At 41.0% G+C, this 24,108-nt stretch overlaps 1 protein-coding gene across 3 annotated transcripts in view; it reads left to right on the forward strand.

Annotated features, from left to right (window-relative positions):
- LOC147692367 (cytochrome P450 2G1-like) overlaps positions 1–24,108 on the forward strand; it is a 518,353-nt gene that overhangs the window by 474,952 nt on the left and 19,293 nt on the right. The window lies entirely within an intron of this gene.

Here is a 24,108-nt window from a genome sequence, read left to right on the forward strand (position 1 = left end):
ATGAGCACAACAAAGTTCTGGAGGTGGTCCTGTCTAAACTGAGCAAGGCGGGAGTCACAACCCAGAAAGAAAAATGCAAGGTGGGGGTGCAGTCGGCGGTGTATCTGGGGCACACAATTTCGAGCGAAGGTATCAAACCCAAGGCTAGTTTGGTGGACGCATGTCAAATTTGCTCCTGTGCCGGAAAATAAAGAGGAATTGAAGTCCTTTCTGGGCTTAGTTGAGTATATGTCCAAGTTTGTGAAGAACTTTGCTGACCAAGTACAGCCACTCCGTGAACTGCTCAAACTAGGAGCCAAATTTGAATGGGACACTGTACACCAACAAGCATTTCAACACATCAAAGAAGCCATAGTGAATGCCCCTATTCTACACACATTCGATCCTAATGCTAAGTCTACACTCTCAACTGACGCTAGTAATAAAGGGTTGGGAGTTTCCTTGACTCAAATGGTAAATGGCGAAGAAAGAGTGATAGCCTTCGCTTCAAGAACCTTGAAGACTGCGGAAGCAAATTATTCCACCATCGAGAAAGAGGCACTGGCGTGTTACTGGGCCATTCACCATTTCAAGTGCTTCTTGTGGGGGATTCCGTTCTGTTTAAGGACGGACCACAAACCGCTGATCCCGTTATTTGCTACCAAACTGCTAGAGAATACCACTCCACGCATCTCAAAGTGGGTTTTAGGACTGCAAGGGTTCAACTATTCCATCGTTCATGTCCCAGGCTCAAAAAATTCCTTGGCGGATTGTCTATCACGTATGCCAGTTTTGGAAAATGAACCTGAGGAGACCCAAGTAGAAGAAACCATCCTTGTGGTTGAAGTCCCGGCCATAAGAAAAGAGGAGTGGGAGAAGTCTCTTCAGGAAGATGAGGTGTTGCACAAATTGAAAGAGATGATTTCTAAAGGCTGGCCAGAGGAGAAAAAAAAGTGCCGGAGGATCTTCAAGAGTTCTGGTGCGTGAAGGATGAATTATCCATAGTTGAAGACATGGTTTGGAGAAGTAATAAGCTAGTCCCTCCATCGGGTATGAGAGGTCACATCATACGGTTGGGGCATGAAGGTCACCTGGGTCGCAGTCTGACGAAAAGTAAAATTTGGCAAAGCTATTGGTTCCCTAAAATGGACGCTCAAATTGAAGAACTTGTAAAGAAATGCATTGAGTGTGGTACCAGTGACAAATCCAAGAATGTCCGTAAAGCTCCTTTAGTTCCAGTCACCGTGCCTACAAAACCTTGGGACAAATTAGGGATGGACATTATTGGCCCATTGAATATGTTAAACCCTTCTCAAAAGTTCATGTTTGTTCTGATCGATTATCACTCCCACTGGATAACCACCAAGTTTGTTCCTTCCATCTCCACTGCTTACCTCATTGACTTTCTTAAAGAGACCTTTTCAAAGGAAGGCATCCCCAGTGAAGTGATGACGGACAATGGGGTGCAATTCATTTCAGAAGAGATGAAGGTATTCTTAAACGAGCTATCATTGTTCACATCAAGTCCCCATTGTACTCTCCAAAATCCAATGGGTTAGTAGAAAGGGCAAATAGAATGCTGAAGGATACTATTCAACTAGCTGTGTCTACTAAAGATTCCGTGGTAGATTGCTTAAGAAAAATGTTGTGGTCATATCACATCACACCCAATTCAGTGTCCGGAGTCTCCCCATTTACCTCTCTGAAAGGTAGGAACCCAGGTTCCAAGCTCAAACCCAATTAGTTAAATGGAGGTTCCCCTGTGTGGGTTGACAGGAACTTTTTCTCAGAAAAGGTGAAAGAAAATCAAACAAAGTACAAAGAGAAGTATGATGCCAAATGGGGTACAAGGGACAGAGAATGGATGGTTGGGGATTGGGTGGTGGTCAAGAAACCCACGCTAGTGAAGTCCAAACCCACCATATTTTCTAAACCCTTTAGAATAAGGAAAGTAAACAATAATTCTGTTTTGTTAGAAGATGGGAATCTGTGGAGCATGGATAGATTGGCTCGTTGTACTAATGTTCATGTCTCCAAATTCTCTAGCAATGATGACTCTGGAGAAGTGGTAGGTGAATCAAGTATAGGAAGAGTTGCACGGCAACGTAGGTGTCCGGCTTGGCAAGCTGACTACAGCATGCAAGGTACCCTTTCTGTGCTCACCGCTGTTCCTCTTACTTATGGGTTCTACCTTGGTTTTATATGCAAATTCAATGTACTGTATTTCATTGCTTGTATTGAAATTTTCTCTCATTTGCTTTCTCTTCTGTAAAGCTAGGCTGTTGCGTTTTTATTGCCTCTTGGCTTTTACCCAATGTAGTTGTGTTACAAAGGGAGGTGTGTTATAACATGGTATGTCCCTCTACCCCTGCTTTCCCTTTCCCCTTACTTGGTCCCTCCCTCCTGTAGAATGTTGGAGTGGATCTCACCTTAGAATGTTGGGGAGCTCACTCCAGTAGTTGGCACAGAAGAATCCGGTTCAAATAAACTCCTTTTCCTCATCAATCCTGTGTGGAGTTTACTTCTTAAAAATTTCACTCGTGAACATAAATTGACGACAGACAACAAAAGATGGCGGTGGGAGGGGGGAAGGGTGTTTTCTTGCGGGGAAATTATTTTATATTATAGGCCCTGCATAGATTCTATTTGTGTTGGCAGGTGAAACCTAATCCACTAAATGGAAGAATACAAGGATTCAATTACACTCATAGAATAGACCATCGACAATTTTTATATTTGCAGTACACATTTGTAATCGATTGGTCTATACAAACAAAAATAAGGTCGACGCGTTCGAATCCCTAAGAATAAGGGGATTCTCTTCAGGACCAAACACAAAGATCTGAAAGACATAAATTGAATAACATACTGTCAGTCATCTATATGAACGACTCTCAACTTTCATTCAGTCCAGCATATACTCAGGTCCTACCTGTGCTTCTTTAAGAAGTCTTCTCTTTCGAAAAGCTAGAAGAGAAGATTACAAATAGGTCTACCAATGTTTCAAGGTCAGATGAGGCTTCTTTCCAAGAAGTCAGTTTGTACATGTTACTTACTTAAATGCTGGTCGAGCGTTTCCTACTTAGTCCACAATGATTCGACAATTCTAGATCCATCACATTGTATTTTTTAGAAAGATTTTCCTGTTTTGTAATTCTTTCTGAAAAAAGTCAATAGTTTGTGTGAGAATCGAAAATCCGGGTATGTTTTAATGCAGGAAGAGTAAACTGCTTTTTAAAAGTGTAATATTCGTGTTTGCCGCCGATGTAATTCTCCAATCACGCTCATTTTGCCTGAGCTGAAATCTAAAATGAAAATAAAAAGCCCAGCGTGAAACGCGAGCACAAACGAAAGCGTTTATTTTTCGAACAATACACTCAAATTACGGAGTTTTGACGTGTGACAATCGCCCCCTCGGCCGATCTGTTGTGTTATATTAATGAAAGCGAGTGGCTACTAAAATAGGTGGAGGCCACTTCGGAAATTTTACACAAGGTGTCACAGTGATATGGTCGCATTGGGAGTATTAGCGTATTCATGACTGCAGTCAATTGTCCAATTTTGAATTTTTGAGCGTTTAACTGTATGCGCTTCGTTAGACACATTTTCCACGAGTACGAATCACGGGACTCGAAAGCTTATTTGTAAACGGCGATCAATATTGTGACAGCAGGCAATTTAATAACAAACAGTTGTTTTTTTTAAAAAAAACAGCAAGAGAGCGTGTTACCTTGAGTTTTTTTCAAGTATCCTCCTCAATGCGTCGCTTACATGGATGATAGCGCCGTATACTGGTTCCGGGTCAGCCCATTTTAAATAAATCTAAATTACGGGTCGGCGTGCACGTATTGCTGGAATTTGTAGTTCTTTGCTAACAAGTATTAAAACGTGGGAAAGTGTCTCGAAGTTTGAGCCTTCGAACAAATTATTTATCACATTGCTGGGTTTTGTAGTTCTTTGCTTCAACGTGGGAAGATATCTCAAAGTTTAAGCTTTCAATCAAATTGTTTATTAATCAACGTTCACGTGTTGCTTTTTCGTTGGATATTAAAACGTGAAAATTTGAAAATGTATAAAAATATATCTCCCGGCGTTTGTGCACCTCCAGTTTGCTGCCCTTGCTAAATTTTGAATTGTTGCACAGTACTGGCAATCTCTTTGTTTATTATAATCTTGGCGCAGCCTTACTGTGCTCTAGCCAAAACCCTCATTGTTTCTTGACAGTTGTGTAGGCCACTTTAGATGGTTTGTAATAGTTCTATGATTAGTAAATTCACATGAGTAGAATAGGCATCTAATTCTGGTTCTGGCAAATTAAAAGGTAACCTGTTAGGAATGAAGAAGGCAAGAAACATGGTGACCATATTTTTGTGAATTCTGGGAACATCTTTTCTAGGTGTTCTCACTGTTTATAACCATTACCACATTCCCTATATATATAAAGGTATTTTGGATGTCTTTGGTTAATGTTAGCTTTTCTACTGCTAGTCCAATCTACCTATCACATGTTCTCCCCCACCTCACAAAAAACTCTCTGGGCATTAATCTGGAAATCCAGACTATTTAGGCATAAGAAAAGTATCCCTGGTACCCTTTAAGGGACGATCAAGTATTGCAGCGACAGCGGAATGAGGAGCAGAGCATAACGATGAAGCATGCCTTCTTTTGGTGGGTGAAGGCTTGTGTTTCCCAAAGGACACCTTTGATTACCTCAGTTGGCCTTATTACCAGAATTTGGCCAAATAGACAATCACAATGGAACCAAACACTTATTTATGGATAAGTATTACTAGGGAGGATATGTCCTGGACCGTAATACCTCTCAATCCATCCTTCGGTATAACAGATAATCTGCACATACTCCACATGATAGATTTACCCTTACAAAGAGTATTGTCATTTGGCAACTCTGGGCATAGCTGTACCACCATCCTTCGTACTAAATCTGTCTACCAAGGGTTTGTGGTATGTGCGTAATACAAGTGGAACACCCCTGACAAATGTTCTAAAATGCTGAACTGCTTTCTTCTCAATGGTGGATTAGCTTAACGCTGACCCATGGTATGCTGTAGAAGCAAAAATACTAAATCAACAGCATGCAAAAATGCACTATCAATACTCCAGAAACCGGTAAAAAAATCTTGTGATGCACTGTTCAGAAACATAACACAAAGGGATTCTCATTAGAACAACAAATAGGACTGTTTTCGCAGTAAACTGAATTGCCTGACTTAAATATGATGGAGAGACATCTGTCAACAGTTGCGTGATTCCAAGATGATAGGCACTGCTATTGTGACGCAACACGCTTACTCCACGAGGCTGATTGATGGATTTGGCAGCAATATGTCAAAAAGGGTTCTAGAGGCGATCCACACCTGCTCCAATACAGCCCATAACAAACGTCACATGGCACTAGATGTGCAACCGGAAGGCTCCGCAAGTAACCAAAAGATACAAGAACACTAGCCACAGAAAAGGCTGTGTTTTCACGGGCTAAGGACGTCAGTGTCAAGCTTAGTTGGGTGGGTAGCAGCTCCCACACTCCTTGCCACTAAAAAGAGACCACGGCTGCAATGTTGCCGAAACCTTTATCTAATGAACAGGCCCACAGGTAAGCGACAGCCAGAACCTCATATCATCCACTCATTTGAATTATTCATAGGACCCCCCCCCAAAACAACATGATTCCATGGATTGCATGTTGAGCATAGAACTAAACCCAGCATGTCGTGAAATATATGTTATGATTAAAGATGTAAAAGCCACGGGGCAGATTTACAATAACTGGCGCATCCCTGCATATCATCAGGGATGCACCAGTTATTGTGTGCCACGGCTCCGCTATCATGGATGCGCCGTATTTACAATGCGGTGCACCATGGGGCAAACACGGCACAGATGCATGACGCATCTGTGCTGTAAAGGCGGCGCATTGCTGGAGTTGCATCGCAAGCACGACGCAGCTCCAGCAATGCTCTGGGGGGCCCTATCTTTACAATGCTGCGTCAATCCTTACACCTGCTTCAAGCAGGTGCAGAGTTTTGATGCAGCATGGGCTCAAAAGTGACTGAGTGAAATCTTGTAGATTTCACTCAGCCACTTTTGGAAGGCGTTGCTGCGCCGGAACGTCCCAAGCTCAGGAACGCCTTCTTCTGGTGCAGGGATTTACAACATGACACATCTCCCAGATCCGTCACGTTGTAAATACCCCGCAGCATTGTACATCTTTTGCGCCGACGCTGCGTAATTAAAGTGATGCAACGGCGGCATAAAAGAGGCACAAGGGGCTTGTAAATCTGCCCCCCAAAGTTCTGCAACATTAACTTCAAGTATTTGCCTAACTGTATCTTTTTTTGCACTTTTGAGTATCTGGCCTCACTCAAAAGGACAAGAAGGTGTAGTTTATTTAACAACTTGCTTCATCGCTCTCTATCTGGCCAAGATCACATCACACTGATGAACCCTATATGGAATGAAATACTTTTTTAACAACTTTCAGAATTGGGGCAACAACGCTGGACTTATATATATTCATTCTTTAATTTACAAGGTTATTACATGCTTCATAGAGAAATTACTCAAGCTAAACAGTGTGCATCTTTACTGAGCTCTTGCCTGCCCCTCAGTTCTTTATGTGCCGGGCCACCACCTGAGCTCAGCAAGACCACTTTTGGTACATGGAATGGTCTAATGGTGCACTTTATTTCCCTTGATTCTAGGCCTGTTAAAAGCATGGTTTAATCAATCCCTAGGACTTAAGTGGCTTTATATGGTATTTATTTAAACTGACTTTGAAACAGCCTCCCTTTTTCGCAAAATAACTGTAGAAGATCATCTATGCGAGAGATGCAGCCCTTATATCCATTTCCCATTTTACTTCTCCTTGCATTCACTTAGAGTATTTGCTTTTTCTAGATATTGTGCTACTGTGGATTTTTTTTCATGCAACATTTGACTTCTTGAATTGTTCTTACTGTGAACCAAATCACCTCTATGTCTGGGTGAGTTCAGGTTGTGGGTAGGTGTTCATGTTGTGACATCATTAAAATCTCTAGAATTGCGGCTGAATGTAGTTTGAGATTCTCATAATGCCTTTCTGTGGGTGATCAGGGTATGCAGATTATATGCTCATATAGTCTCTCGTATGGCCTCTCTGCTGAGTACATACAACAATGCTCACCTACCTGCCAATTGTAATTACCATCTTTTGTAGAAATGTAAAGGAGGAATACACAGCAGTTACGATATTGACAGCCACAAAGGAAAAATGTAGGGTTCACAGAGGAAGAGAGTGGATAATTAAGTGAGTGTGCAGGGGAGTGAACGTGAATGATTGAAAATGAGTGCGATGAGTGATGGGGGATGATTGAGAACAAACATGAGTGTGAATAATAATGTAGAGTAATATGGGCTAACTCAATTAGCTAACTGGTATTCTTGTGGGAAGCTCGTGTGAAGCACCTCCACATCTAAGATTATCTGAAGATTGTCTCCACCATCTAAATGTATAGTTCAAAGAAGGTTAAGCACATCCTTGGTGTCTTTTAGGAAGGATGGTGTTCTAGACTGTATAGGGCATAGGAATGAGTTGCAGATGATGGAGAGTGGTTCCAAGAGGTAGTCAACACCAGAAACAATGGGTCATCCTGGTGGTGGTATTCTTCCTTTATGAATTTTATTTAATATGTAGAAGTAAGAAGTTTCGGAATTTTGTTCCTGAACAAAGGAAGCTTCCATGGTAGTGATCTACCCATCATCTCAGCTTCGTAGGTCATAGTCCTGATTCTTTTATTTAATTTGGGTGTAGGATCTATGGTGATCATCTTGTAGCTTTTCTTATTAGAAAGGAGTCGTAAGTGTTTTTTTCTGTATGCCTTAGTAGACATAATCAAAATTGCGCCTCTTTTATCCATTGGCTTTATGGTAAATGTTTCATAATTTGAAAGAATACTGATGGCTTCCCTGTCATCATGGGAGATATTCTAAAAGGTTTGTTCCAACCCAGTTTGGAAACTTTCCTAAGGACAACCTGTTCAAAGGTTTGAATTTCGCTCTGCATTACAAATAAAATGGGTTTGTAAGTCGGAGGATTTCTGATTCCTGTGTTCATGTTATCTTCCTTTAAAGGTGTGTAATGAGAAAAAAATTGCAATCTTCTTTTTCTGAGGAAACCTAACAGGTCATAGTGTGATCTGAAAGGATCTTCTTTTGGTGTAGGGACAAACCCAAGGCCGCGGTTTACTACCTTGACCTCAGTCTCTGTAAGGGGTCATTATGATAGATTGATGATCAGAGATTGAAAATGAGTGTGGTGAGTGATTGGGAGTCAGTGAGGATAAGTATTGAAGAGAATGAATGTGAGTGAGAATAAGAAAGTAGAGTCATTTAGGCTAGCTCACTTTGCTGTCTGGAATTTAGTGTATGTATTACATCCTACAATTTTCAAAGATGACCAGTCACCATTGGCACAGAATCAGATAAAGAGAGAAAGGAATCATGATAAGAGATCCTCCATTCTTGAGTCAACCCAGGAGCAGACACGGTATCTGCAAAAAGAAGTGAGCAGCATCGCTTTTACCATGTGAGGGCAGTGAAAGATTGGACTCGGACGGGCTTGCCATTGGCATACCTCCGCATACGATCTGCAAGGAAGCACAGCAGGCTTGCTTTTATGGTCACACAAGTGTGTGCTCATTAGGCAAAATCTATTCTGGTGCGCTAACAAAGATGGCTGCAGGAAGATTGCAGGAGGAAAGTAGGAGAAATGGCAGTTAGGGCTGGCTAGTAGTCCAAAGTCACTCCTACCGAAGCAGCGAAGCACACAGTTTAACAAAACAGTAGGACAATAGTGTGTCCTAATAGCCAGATAATGAAAGATAAAATGCCACAAAAACTGCATAGAAATAGAAAAATACAGGTAATCACCTAAAAACCCCACAGTAGTCTGTGTTATACCAAGAGGAGCCCCCCCACAAAATGTACACTTAATAGAGTACATGAAGGGTTGTTGTCCAAAATATAGTTATCCAGTACGAAGGACCTCTGGAATTAAAGTACTGCAAACATGCAGCAGGCTTCTTTTTATGTTAATCCCGTCTGCGCTCATTAAATAAACATGAATGCTATTGCGCTAAAAACCTCTGCTGCTAGAGTTCAGGATAAGAGGAGGAGAAATTAATCAGAAAGGGCATTGGATTCTCCATGGATGGGGGATTTGTTGACTTCTGAGTACTACGAGCTAATAGGAATCCCCACACTTGCAACCATCACTATTATATGTAAGCTGAAATCAAATAGTTGTCCTTAACTTCCAAATGGGAACACAATTGATGTCTTTTCAGGGAGTGGTAATAGAAGGAGTGAACAGCATGTCCTATAAACCTATATCCTATAAAGAACAAAGATGGAGCAGTGGTAATTATGACAGTAACATGACAAAGGACGAGTGGGTGGCTTTAAAGGACTTCCAAGATCACAGATTAATAATAAAAGCATCAGACAAAGGGGGAAACATCTTGGTCATGGACCGAATTAAGTACATTAAAGAGGCAAATAAACAAATAAATGACAAAGATAACTATGAAAGAATAAGCTGTGATCCAACAGAAGAATACACTAAAGTGTATGATCAGAAACTAAGCATTTGCTATGAGAGGTGTTTACTGGACAATGACGAATATGCTTATCTAAAGAATGGTCATCCCACCATTTACTTTTTGCCCAAAGTACATTAAGATATCCTCAACCCACCGGGGCAACCAATAGTAGGTTGTTTCTTGGAAAAAACATCTAGGTTTATAGATATATTCCTGTTTCCATTTGTACCTGTTGTACCCTCATACTTAAGGGATTCAAAATGGATTTCCTCAATAGAATCAATGATATTCTATGGAAAGAAGGAAACCTCATGGCTACAATATATTTCATTGCATTATACACATCTATCGAAAACACGGATGGCTTAAAGGCTTGCAATTACTTCTGAGATGCAGGTCCATCAGTCTTCTGGTAGGTACTCAAATGCTCATGGACATGTTAAAGTTCTATTCTGCTCACCAAGTATTTTTGTTTGACAGCAATTACTATCTGCAAAAGAAAAGGGTTCACTGACAAAATATCACCTACGAAAATATCCCCATACAAAAATATCGTGACCAAAATATTTATGTTAAAAATATCATCACCCTACACTTATAATGGTAAATACAAGCATGTCTAAAAAATATCGTTGTCATTACTATTGTTGCATTAAATATTGTTTTTTAAATAAATAATAATTTATTTATAAAATATTAAATATATTGAATAGTAACATTAATTTAATGAAAATAAAATAGATTTAATATATATTTCAACAAATAAAACATTTAAAAAAAAAGTTACACATATATTATTATATATTTAAATATATCTAGTTTAAAAACTATTATTAAACTAATAGTTTAATTTGTATTAGAATTTCAAATGTTTCAACATATGTAATATTTATTAATGTAACAAATAACTTTTTAACATATATAAATATATATATATATATATTTATATCAATAACATAACATATTTAAAACAAAAACAATTTTAAATAAAATGTTCACAACATAAATTTTGTACAATTTTATAAAAGTATTTTACACATTAAAAACATTAATATTCATAAATATTATCAAGATTATAATTTTAACCATTCACAAACTTAATATAAATTGTCACAACAAAAAATAAATTATATCATTTTACAATAAATACATTCCCACTACAATTTATACAAAAGTATGCAAATTCTTCTACAGGGTAAAGTTTCCTATTTCCACTCCAGTCAGTGAGACAATAGGGAAAGTGTTGGATTACAGAGGGGTACATTTTACTATTCTCACTCCAGTCATGAAACAGGAAAGAAAGTGTTGGATTGATGACGGGTAAACTTTACTTTTCCCACTCCAGTCATGAAACACTAGGGGAAGTGTTAGATTGCAGAGAGGTAACATTTACTATATCCAATCCAGTCAGTGCAACTGTAGAGGAAAGTGTTGGATTATAGAAGGGCAAATGTTACTATTCCAACTCCAGTCAGTGCAACAGTAAGAAATTGTAGAATTGCAGAGGAGTAAAATGTACTATTCACACTCCAATGAGTGCAACAGTATGGGAAAGTGTTGGATTGCGGAGAGGTAACATTTAATATTCCGACTCCTGTCAGTGCAACATTAGAAACAAACAGACTTTCATCAACAGAATAAAACAATTGCTAAAACATAGTAGACAAATACATATCATAAATAACTACACATACTTGTATAATTGAAATGTGAAAAATAATTAAAATAAATAGTCTTATTGAAATTTTATTTATTAGGAAAAAATATTTATACAATAATGGTATTTGTTACTTCCCACCATATACCCCTACAAACCTCACAACTCACACATTACACACATTATCTTAACTTTAAAACAATAAACTAATTAACATTAATTAAAAAATAATTAGAACTTAATTATAATGAATTTACTTCCCACAATATATCCCAACAAAACACACTCCTAAAATGTAACTTAACCAAAAATTAGCTAACATCATTAATTATCAATTGATTAATTAATATTAAATAAAATATTTCTTATAACTAAGATGAAATTCACTTACTTTCAACCCTATACCCAATCAACACTTAACATTTTTTTAAAAAGAATTACACAATTAACATATTCAATGAACAATTAAATAATTATTATGAATTGAAAATTAAATTGTAATTGCTCGTAATTATTTTACTTCCCACCCTGTACCCCACACAACCTGCATCTAAAATAAAAACATAAAAAATCATTTATTTACACAATTAACATAATCCATTATCAGTTAAACAATCAATATTAATTATAAACAAATTATTTATCATTTAGAATTAATTTACTTCCCACCCTGTACCCCTATAAACCCCACAGTCCACACCTAAAATATGAAGAAATTATTTGCACAGTTAACATAATTAATTATCAATTAAAAATATTATAATTAACTACTAATTATTCACTGATTACATTTAAATTACTTTATACCTTATACCCCGATAAACCCCACAACTATCACCTAAAATTGATATTTAAAAAAAATGAATTGCGCAATTAACATATTTAATTACCAATCAAATAAAAAATATCAAATAAATACTCATTTATAACGCATTGTAAATAAATCACTTTCCATTCTGTACCCCTATAAACCCACAACCGGCTACGATTCTAAAAATGACAACAAAAAAAAAAATGTATCTTTGCAAACAGTGGATACCCTTGGGCACTCAAATGGAGTGTACCAATTGTGAAACTCCTAGAAGCAAGCCACATTTGTTTGGAAGATAGTGAGTTCACTATACATGTGCCAAAGATACATCCGTAGAGTTTATTCACAATCTATATTAGATGATGCATTACAGAGAGCCAGTAAAAGGAAGAAAGACGAAATATTGATTTTGAAAAAGGATGCTTTGAGATCTGAGGAATCAAGAAATGCATCAGGGATATTATGGATTTCAGTGCCTCAAGTCAAGAAGTGAGAAAAATCGTTAAAGAAAATTGTAAACTTCTTAAAATGGACAATGGTTTGAAACAAGTATGACCTGATCATCCCAAAATCACCTATAAAAACAGAGCTTCATTAAAAGATCATCTTTCGAGGAGCTTTACAGCAAACAGTAAAATCAACATTTCACACTGGCTTACCTCTAGATGAAAGGGTTTCTGGTGTTGTTTAAAGTGAAATGCCTGTTCTCATGGCCAAAACAGGACGGCCTTTGAACTACACAATGGGAAATCTAAGAGGATTAAGGAATGGGTAGATTTTGAAACAGCATATGTGGCATATGTTTTGGAGTGCACAAGTGGGAAGAAATATATAGGAAGTACTATTAACAAACTGATACTACGGATTTTGCAACATCTCTGAGCCATTTCCCACAGGAACTTTACACATTCCATGGCCAATCATATTTGAGAGAATCATAATGGCAACAACTCAGAGATCAGTTACTATGGCATTTAACATACTATGAAGGCACCAAGAGGAGGTAACCAGGAGTTGACTCTGAGGAGGTTGGAGTCCAACTGGATTATCATGATGGCTATGGATGTACCATGGGGTTTAAATGCAGATGCAGAATTCCCAATACAGTTATGATGGTCTGGCCACTTCTGGCTTCCTGATGCTCTATACCAGGCATACGTACTCTATAGCTGTTGACTTGCTGATACATTGTATTCACCCATATTTCAATCTGCTTGGCTTTGCCTCTTTTGGATTGTATTCATGAACTTTTCATGCCCTTGTCACAACAATCAAGAATAATACATCTTGAATTCTGAGAATCATATTGAGTTTATAATGTTTTAAAACTACAATAATGAATTCATCATGCCTTTGGTGTAACAACTATGAACCGCACGCCTTGAATTTTGAATCTTTTACTGTTTTTGAAATAATGTATCAGTTTTTATTGTATATATTTTTACATCATGCACCTTATCATCAGTACTTTATGGGGAATTGGTGGCGTTGATGCACAGCACATATCCTGATTTGTATCCATGACATTTGGCAGGGTAGATAGGCCACAGTAGATAGGGGGCTCTTATTGCAACATCCTCTGCACACAGCACATTTTGGAAATAGTTGATGATATATTCCATCTTAGTGCAACATGGGGCACAGACATGATATTTGAATTGTTCGTTAGATTAGCCACTTTAATTTCAGCACTTCACTGCACTGTGTGGCTTGCAAAGGACACTTGAACTGTTTGCATCATCTTCTGCACTTAGCACTTTTGGTTAATAAAATTACATATTCCATCTCACTGCAACTTAGGTATGCATCCCACACACTTACTACCAAGCACTTTGATTCTCAGCACTTTAATGTACTTTGTGCTGGATCAGGTACTTTATCCCTATCACTTTATGGAGTTCGGGTGGCCTTGGAATACATACACAGACTTTTATTTCCTGGCACATATTACGTTCCTGTTAGCACTTTATTTAGATAATAAAGAGCTTTACTATGTCATGTGTTTTTGTACATTAGTTAATGACTCTTGTGACTGCTGCAACAGTCCTGACTATACTTGCATTTCCCTTGGGTAATACGGAATTCCTTCTTATCACTATGAGGATTTCGCATTTAGGTCCTGATCTCCTTAATACTTGTGATTGACATCAATCGAGACAAACAGTGTAGAAAGATGGGGACTCACTCAGTCACAGGAGGTACACCATTCGGGAAACTTTAACATTGTTCCAACTTAGGGCCCCATTACGATGGCAGGTGAACTTTGTCTGCCCGCCACCCGTAACGGAAAACGGGACCGACCGCCAGAGGTGCGGCGGTCTCGCAAGGCCAATTAGAATACGCCTGCCAAACCGGAAGGCGCATTCTAGCCATTAACATTGCGGCGGGAGGTGCTGTACACCCGCTGCAATGTTAAGGGGTACAAAAGGGGGTGGTGATGGACGGAGCATCTGAACTAATCAAACACTCACACCCAGTCAAAAGATCTGGGTTTGATCCATCACCGTTCTTAAGCCCGCTCTACCACCCCAGTTCAGACATGGCTATATGCAAATCAGTCTGACCCTGTGCCTCATGGGAACAGTCCAGCCCGAACTGCCAAACCATGCCTTCCCTGGACCGGAAACAAGCTTCCGAGGACCGGTTTCTGGCATTCCAGCCGTCTTCAGCCCGGCTTGCTTGAATCCAGTGGCACAGTGAGCAAGGGACTCACGTCTGAGCATACCCTGCCACACTTATGGCGGCCAAAGGTGGTACAAATGGGGGTGGTGATGGAGGGAGCATCTGAACTAATCAAACACTCACACCCAGTCAAAAGATCTGGGTTTGATCCATCACCGTTCTTTAGCCCGCTCTGCCACCCCAGTTTAGACATGGCTATATGCAAATCAGTCTGACCCTGTGCCTCATGGGAACAGTCCAGCCCGAACTGCCAAGCCATGCCTTCCCTGGACCGGAAACAAGCTTCCGAGGACCGGTTTCTGGCATTCCAGCCGTCTTCAGCCCGGCTTGCTTGAATCCAGTGGCAAAGTGAGCAAGGGACTCACGTCTGAGCATACCCCGTGGGGTGGTGGTCCCCAGTGCTGCGGGGGGACTGTGTGCCCCCTGCAATTATACATGCATTTGCCCCGGAGGGTGGCAGTCCCACACTTTTTTTTACAAACATGCCCCAGAGATTTGACCCCCCCCCGGGGGCTAATTATCAGAAAAGCGCACTTGTTTTTTTTTTTATCGGCAGGATCCGCGGATTTTGCAGATTTTAAAAAAAAGATATATATATATTTTTTGGCCTTGGGGGTCCTCGAGAGACCCCTGAACAGGCCTTGGGGGTCTGGGTGTTTCTACCCTGCCCCCTTTTCGCACTTTGCGTGTTTTTATTTTATAGGTAGAACCGAGGCACAAGATGGCTGCCAGCACTTCCTGGTTTGGAGTGTTGACAGCCAATTTGCATGCAGCTCGTGCTCAGCTGGATCCGCGGATCCTCCGCGTATCCTCCGAGGCCATAGCTATATATGTACTATTAAATGTCATTTTCTCAGGAACTACTGAATGGATTTACACCATTTGAGCACAAGGCATGAGTCTGAACTGAGCACTACAACTTTGCCAAATTTGCTGTAATTCCGTTCAGCCGTTCCGGCTGTAGCCACAATGAACGGTACCTATGGAAAACTGCATCGGGAAAACACACTTTGGGACCCCCCTTTTTTCTCAACCCTCGCTTCACGAATCACCCCGAGACTTTCAGGATAGGAGCGGACCGGAGCGCCCTACCAGTTTTGAAATTTTCGTGAAGATTCGTCAACCGGCGCCAAAGTCATTCCAAATAGAATGTTATATATATATTCACTGAAAAAACCATAGGTTTCACACCAGTTATAGTTAGCTGGAAATTTTACTGACATAAAACCATTGAAATACCCACGCTATAGTTAGTTGGACTCACTATAACTTGCGCGCCTGCAATGCACTGCTGATGACGTCACATATTACATCACTCATGACATGGTCAGTGACATCACTCATGACATCACTGATGACACCATCCTTGTGACAGAGCTCCTTTCAGTGTAATGTAACTCTTGAAACACATATTCAAAAATAGAAACTAACATTTTCAAAAAAATGGAGATACCCATACCAGTTACAACAACCAATTCAGTAATTCCACCATCTATATTCACATCCACTCATTCACCAACAGTTCTATATAGTCACTCATACATATACTCACTCATCATATGTAGTGATACACCTATACGTCCTGTTACACACCGACAGTCATCCTAAAGTTACTCACACACATACTCACACATGCAAATAAACTATTGAACATCCATTTATTTGCATATACATCTATACACACACTACCACCTTACTTCTAAAGAAACTTACACATACTTACTCTCTTAAACAATCACTTATAGAAACACATACTTATTTAAACAGGAACTCTTTCAATCTCTCACGCTCACATATACTCACTTATATACATCAATACTCACATATACTAGATTAAAACATATTTAGTTACTGATAAAGACACTAGTGACACAGTCATTCACTCACTAACACACACACTTAAAAAAACATACATTAAGACACTTATTTCAACATTTATTCTTCCATAGACCTTTACATATACATATTAAAACATATTTATTTTTCAGAAAAACACATATTCACTGGATGGTGTCATCAGTGATGTCATGAGTGATGTCACTGACCATGTCATGAGTGATGTAATATGTGACGTCATCAGCAGTGCATTGCAGGCGCGCAAGTTATAGTGAGTCCAACTAACTATACCGTGGGTATTTCAATGGTTTTATGTCAGTAAAATTTCCAGCTAACTATAACTGGTGTGAAACCTATGGTTTTTTCAGTGAATTTAATAGGTTTTTTAAATGCTAATTCCTAACTATAACTGGTGTGAAACCTATGGTTTTTTTCAGTAAATTTCATAGTTTTTTTAAATGCTAATTTCTTACTATATATAGGGTCTCAAACCTATGAAATGTAATATGTTTTATAATGGATTCTATATTGTATATTTATATAATACAATTTTTTTATCTTTGTTTATTTTTTTTGCCCTGGTGCGTTCCCGGGGCGCGTACCGGGGAGCGTCCCGTTAGCGCTGTTGGCGCGAACGAAAACATCATCATGATGTATCGCGTAGCCGCGTCCGCGTGATATGCACGGCGTAAGCGCGCCCAGAAGCACCCACGCGCATACGAGCGCGCTACGTAAGCGCCGCCGGGCGCGCCCCGGGGTGCGTAGCGTAAGCGCGTCGGGTCATGTGACCTGAAAATAACACTTTTCATTGGTTCATAACAGTTTTGGTTTCATAATGATGAAACCCCTGGTCTTGTGACCTGAAAATAACACTTTTCATTGGTTCAGAATAGTTTTTTTTCCAAATGATGAAAGCCCCCACCTTTTTTCCTCATTCTCACTTTGTACTTTGAGTGAGGAAGACCTGTTTCCAGAGCTATTAGTACCTATTTCTACTCAGAAATGGCTACAGTAGCAGCAGCAGCTGGATCATCTGCCCCACCACCTCCACCACCACCACCACAAGGACCACCAGAACATTTAATTGGTGGTCAAGAAGAAGAGGAGGAGGAGGAGGAAGAGAAGGCAGAGAGGCATTTCCTGCCTGAACACAATGCCCCATAAAAACCTAAGGAGCACTTTATATGGGAGTTTTTGGAAATCCCAAGGGATGCAAAGAAGGTGAACGCTGCAAAGGTGACCTGTCTCATCTGTGGTGCTGTGCTATCCAGGGAGAACCCTACAAAAAAATATTCCTTTGGGAATCATACAATGATTCGGCATATGCAGCGTTTTCACCTTATTAACTTTTCAGCAGCAGAGGTGAGAGAACTCAGCAAACACCTACCCCAATCATCTGGCACAACCTCAACAACCAAACAACCCACTCCATCGGGTCCAGAAGCAAGTCAGTTGATTTCAAGTATCCAACCAAAGTTTGGGGGATACAAAATTGTTTGTGTTCATTGTGGGAAATTAATCACTTATGGTGAGCAGAGCATTACACTCATCATGCTTGCTGGTGATAACCACAAATGCACAAAGAAGCCTTAATGTTTTCCTTTTTTTTTTTTTTTGCTGCAGTTGAGCCGTTTCCAAAACCCTGTTTTTTTGTTTTTCCCCTATAAAAAATACAAAAAAATATAAAACTGTTCATAAAAGCCAAAAAAAGTTAAAAATGTTCAAAAAAACAATTTTAAAAACTATAAAACAACAAAAAGAAGAAAAAAAACAGTTCTTTTTAGAACTACCTATAAAAAAAGGCTTCATTTTTTGAAAAGTCTGTCATTCTTTGTTCCCCATGGTACCCTCCCCGGTGCGCGTACCGGGCGCTCCCCCGCACAAATAAAAAAAAAAAAATGTTTTTTTGCTTCGCGGGGCCCTTTTATGGCCCCCACATCAAACCTAGGGGATTGGGGGGGTCTACTCTGCCCCCTTATGGTCATGTCCCCCTTTGTTTTTGCCACCTCTTGTGTCTCGATTTTACTGAGACACAAGATGGCGGCCGCTCCGGACTGTTTCTAACGTTTACAAACACCCGAGAGCCAATCAGCTTTCCGTGCGCAAGTCGCGTAGCGCGCCCGGTGCGCTCCCCGGTGCGCGTACCGGGGAGCTGCCATAGATATATATATTTTTTTGAACCTAAATTACTCAAAAACCACTGGAGCACATATCTTGAGACATATATATATATATTACCTACTGGCGGTCGGCAGTAGGTAGATATAGTTGTGACCTAGTTTCCATAGGAAATCCGTAACATTCGATTTGTAATAACTTTGGTGCCGGTTGACGAATCTTCGCGACATTTTCAAAACTGGTGGGGTGCTCCAGTCCGCTCCTATCGTGAGAGTCTTGGGGTGATTCATGAAGCGGGGGCCAAGAAAAGAGGGGAGTCCCAAACGTGTTTTCCCCATGCAATTTTCCACAGGTACTGTTCATCGCGGCTACAGCCTGAACGGCTGAACGGAATTACACCAAATTTGGTAAAGTTGTAGTCCTCAGTTCAGACTCATGCCTTTTGTTTAAAAGGTGTAAATCCGTACAGTAGTTCCTGAGAAAATGACATTGAAATGTACATATATATCTATGGCCTCGGAGGATCCGCGGATCCTGCCGTGCACGAGCTGCATGCTAATTGGCTGTAAACACTCCAAAGCAGGAAGTGTTGGCAGCCATCTTGTGCCTGGGTAGAACCAAGACACCTATAAAAAAAAACACAAAATGAGAAAAGGGGGCAGGGTAGAAACACCCTGACCCCCTAGGCCTGTTCAGGGGGTCCCACAAGGACACCTAAGGCCCAAAAAATCCCGGGGGCATGTTTGTAAAAAAAAAGTATGAGAGGGGCCAATCCCCCCCACACTGCCCTGGGGATCGCCACCCCCCAGGGTAAATGCATGTATAATTGCAGGGTCACACGGCCCCCCGCAGCCCCGGAGACCGCCACCCCCGGAGCTTAAAATTATAATTTTGGGGGGCCTCTATGGCCCCCCGCAGCACCAGAGACCGCCACCACCGGGGCTTATTTTTCATTAAATAAAAAAACCCTGTGTGGGGGGGCTTGAACCCCCCCACACGCCCCGGGGACCGCCACCTTCCCGGCGCTCTGAATATGTAAATTGGGGGGTCCATGATGGACCCCACAGCCCCGGGGACCACCACCTTTGAAAGAGGTGGGAAGGGGGCCGCGCGGCCCCCCTCCTGGAGCCCTTCATGGCCCTGGGGACCGCCACCCCCCAGGGACGGCTCCTGCAGTGTCCCGGGGTGCCCACCCCCGGGACACTGCCATTTGCAATGACAGGGCGGGAGCCTCGCGGCTCCCACCCTGTCATTGCAAACTGCTTTTCTATTTGGAAGAGAGAGCAGGAAACCTGCTCTTTCTTCCAAATAGCAAAGCAGATTGTTTTTCCACATGGGGAGCAGCATGTTAGCTGCTCCCCATGTGGAAAAGCAATGCCGACTCCCGCAGGATGCTGGGAGCCGGCTGGGACCGTGGGGGAATTGGGGACCCCCCCACAGTCCCCAACGGAGTGGGCCCGCCTCGGGGGATGGGGTCCCCGGGGCTATTAGTGGCCCAGGAGGGGTGAGGCCACGTGGCACCCTCCTCAAAATGTATTTTTAAAAAAGGGCCAGCCCCGGGTAATGGGGTCCCCGGTGCCAGAAGTGGCCACAGGAGGGGGTTAAGGCAGACCCCCTCCACATAATTTTTTTTAAAAAAAGGCCCATGCACCAGGGCATGGGGTCCATGGGGCAGATTATGGCCTCAGGAAGGGGGCCACGTGGCCCCCTTCCCAATGTTTTTATTTTTTTAATTGGGGGCAGTCCCTGGAGGATGGGGTCCCCAGAGCCAAAAGATTAGAAAAAGAAAGGGGGCTACACAGCCCCCTCCTTTAAGAAAAATGTTTTTAAAAAAGGGAACGCAGCCGGAGACAACGCCCCCCTCATTGCACCACTCTGCAAATATGCCCCCTGGCGCATTTGTAGAGGGGGAACAAATTCCCCTTGAATACTGGGGGTCCCTGGAGGCCAACTAGCCCACCAGGAACCTCCAGTATGCGCCAGGGGGATGCGTTGCAGAGAGGTGTTCTAAGGCCACGCCCCTTGCTACACCTCTCTGCAATGTAGCTCCGTGGTGCTTACTCGAGGTACCTGATGGGCTAGTTGGCCCCCAGGGGACCACAGAATTCATGGGACTTAATCCCCCAACTTAAAACGCGCCACAGGGTGCGTTTGCAGAATGGTGAAGGTAGGGGGCGGGGCCTGAGGTTATATGTGTGCAAACACGCCCTGTAGCGTTTTTTAAGTGGGGAATTAATTCCTCTTCAATCCTGAGGTGCCCTGGGGGCAAATTAGCCCACCAGATATCTCCAGTATGCGCCAGGGAGCTGCGTTGCAGACAGGTGTTCAGAGGCCACGCCCCTTTTTACACCTCTCTGCAACACAGCTCTGTGGCGCTTACTGGAGGTTCCTAGTGGGCTAGTTTGACCCTAGGGACCCTTAGGATTGAAGGGAACTTAATTTCTCAACTTAGAACGGTGACAGAGTGTATTTACACAATGGTGAAGGGAGGGGACGGGGCCTGACGTGATGTGTGCAAACACGCCCTGTGGCACGTTTTAAGTTGGGGAAAAAATTCCACTTCAAACCTGAGGGACCGTGGGGCCAAGTAGTTCACCAGGTGCTTCCAGTAAGCCCACTGTGATGTGTTGCAGAGATGTGTTGCCCCTTTTTACATCTCTCTGCTACGCAGCTCTGTGGCGCTTACTGGATGTACTACAAATTCCGATTTACTCACCTGTTATCAGGAGATACCTCAGTGCTACATGTTTGAGTCCAGTACTGATCCTGAAAAGTAATTCTAACCATTCTTACCAGTAACTGGAATTTCCTTCCATAGGCTAACATTGACCGGTTTCACTTGAAAATTCTTCTAAGTGTGGAGTTTTCAAACTTAAAAATATTCACCTAAAATCATCCGAACAACAAATTCCCATTTACTCACCTGTTATCAAGAGAGAACCCAGTGGTGCATATTTTAGCTCAGCACTCACCTGGAAAAGTAATTCTAACTGTACTTACCAGTAACTTGTATAACCCTCCATAGGAATCCATTGTCTGGTTTTCACCAGAAAGGGTTCTAAGTGTCTATTTTCACAAACTACAAATATTACTAAAAAAAGGCCTGTATGACTAAAACGCATTCTTTCAACTGTTTACAGGAGATGCATCAGTGCTGGATCCAGGATCCACCAATGAGTAAGAAAAAAAACGATAACACTACTTACCTGCTAAGTGAATTTCCTCCCATAGGATAACATTGGTAATTCTTTGTGAAAAAGTTTCTTAGTGTCAACTTTTAAAATACAATAATATTCCTTAAAAATCACTACTGTAACCAAAACGTTTTTACTCAACTGTTTACAGGAGATGTTCAAGGACTGAAGCTAGGATCCAGTCCTGTGGTTAGAAAAATAATCCATAAAGTATCTAATTGCATTTAACTAGAAATTCACATTGAGCTCAATGTTACATTGTACTGTACTTAAAAGTCTATTGCCTATTTCCAAATTAATTAAACTAAAGTTATTCATTCCGAAAAGGTATATTTTGTAATGTAACATGTAATGTAATTATAATGTAATTTAAAAAAAAAATATCTAAAAATAAATAGTGTAAAAAAATGTAGTAAATAAGTATAAAAAAGTAAATATAACAATTAATACATTTAAAATTTGTCATTTACAAAACCTTTGAATTCACTGAAAAAACCATAGGTTTCAGAAATGTTATAGTTAGGAATTAGCATTTAAAAAACCTTTGAAATTCACAGAAAAAATTATAGGTTTGTCATTTGAGATGTCATCAGTGATGTCATCAGTGATGTCACTGACCATGTCATGAATGAGGTAATAGGTGACATCCTCAGCAGTGGATTGCGGGCGCGCGAGTTATAGTTAGTACAACTAACTAATCGGAGGAATTTCAATGGTTTTGTACGAGTGAAATGTCCAGCTAACTATAACACCCCTAAAACCTATGGTTTTTTCAGTGAATTTCAAAGGTTTTTCAAATGCCTATTCCTAAGTATAACACCCCAAAAACCTATGGTTTTTTCACTAAATATATATATATATATATATATATATATATATATATATATATATATATATATATATATATATATATATATATATATATATATATATATGTGAAATCCACAAGATGCAAGAAAGTGCACACACCGTTTTACAAGAGGAATTAAATCAGCTACACGGAGTGTGCGCTTTCTTTCATCTTTTGAATTCCACATATATATATATATATGTGTGTGTATGGAATCCACAAGATGCAAGAAAGGGCACACTTGCATCTATCTATCTATCTATCTATCTATCTATCTATCTATCTATCTATCTATCTATCTATCTATCTATCTATCTATCTATCTATCACCGATCGGTGAGCAAGGCTCCTGGACAGCTGAAACGCGTTCAATGGGGCCTGATCTATCCTCGGCAAGGGGAATTGTTGGAAAATACAAAACGATGTGGCTTTGTCGCAGCAATGCACCGCCCAAAAGTACGCCAGTGTCTGCCCGAATTTGAGCCCCTCCTTGTTGGATCGCGGAAGCACAAAGGGGCAGACAGGTGACACCGAAGACTATCTTCGGCAGGGTTCCCCGTACAACTTGAAAATGGTTGCACCTGGGGCACAACGGACCTGATATTCAGAAATTAAAACACCTAATGGAGGGTACAAAATGAGGTAAAATAGCTTAGAGAAACAACAAGTACCAGGAGACCTTGCAACCCACTGTGGACGCCCACCAGGGGGCGAATAATTGCATAAAAGACACTTTGCAGTTGCTTCCTAAGCACCTGATGTTATGTGAGAGACGTACCTGTTGAAGAAGTTCAAAGCTGAACGAAACATGTCGGACTGCCGTTTGTCTCACAAATAAAGAATACAAGGCTCTTGGTGGTGTGCAGCTGATATTTCCTCGGCAAGGGGAATTGTTGGAAAATACAAAACGATGTGGCTCTGTCGCAGCGATGCACCGTCCGAAAGTACGCCAGTGTCTGCCCGAATCTGAGCCCCTCCTTGTTGGATCGCGGAAGCGCAAAGGGGCAGACAGGTGACACCGAAGACTGTCTTCGGCAGGGTTCCCGGTACAACTTGAAAATGGTTGCACCTGGGGCACAACGGACCTGATATTCAGAAATTAAAACACCCAATGGAGGGTACAAAACGAGGTAAAATAGCTTAGAGAAACAACAAGTACCAGGAGACCTTGCAACCCACTGTGGACGCCCACCAGGGGGCGAATAATTGCATAAAAGACACTTTGCTGTTGCTTCCTAAGCACCTGATGTTATGTGAGAGATGAACCTGTTGAAGAAGTTCAAAGCTGAACGAAACATGTCGGACTGCCGTTTGTCTCACAAATAAAGAATACAAGGCTCTTTGTGGTGTGCGGCTGATCTTTCCTCGGCAAGGGGAATTGT

Source organism: Lissotriton vulgaris, chromosome 9 (assembly GCF_964263255.1).
Source record: "Lissotriton vulgaris chromosome 9, aLisVul1.2, whole genome shotgun sequence".
In the NCBI taxonomy this organism is placed as follows: domain Eukaryota; kingdom Metazoa; phylum Chordata; class Amphibia; order Caudata; family Salamandridae; genus Lissotriton; species Lissotriton vulgaris.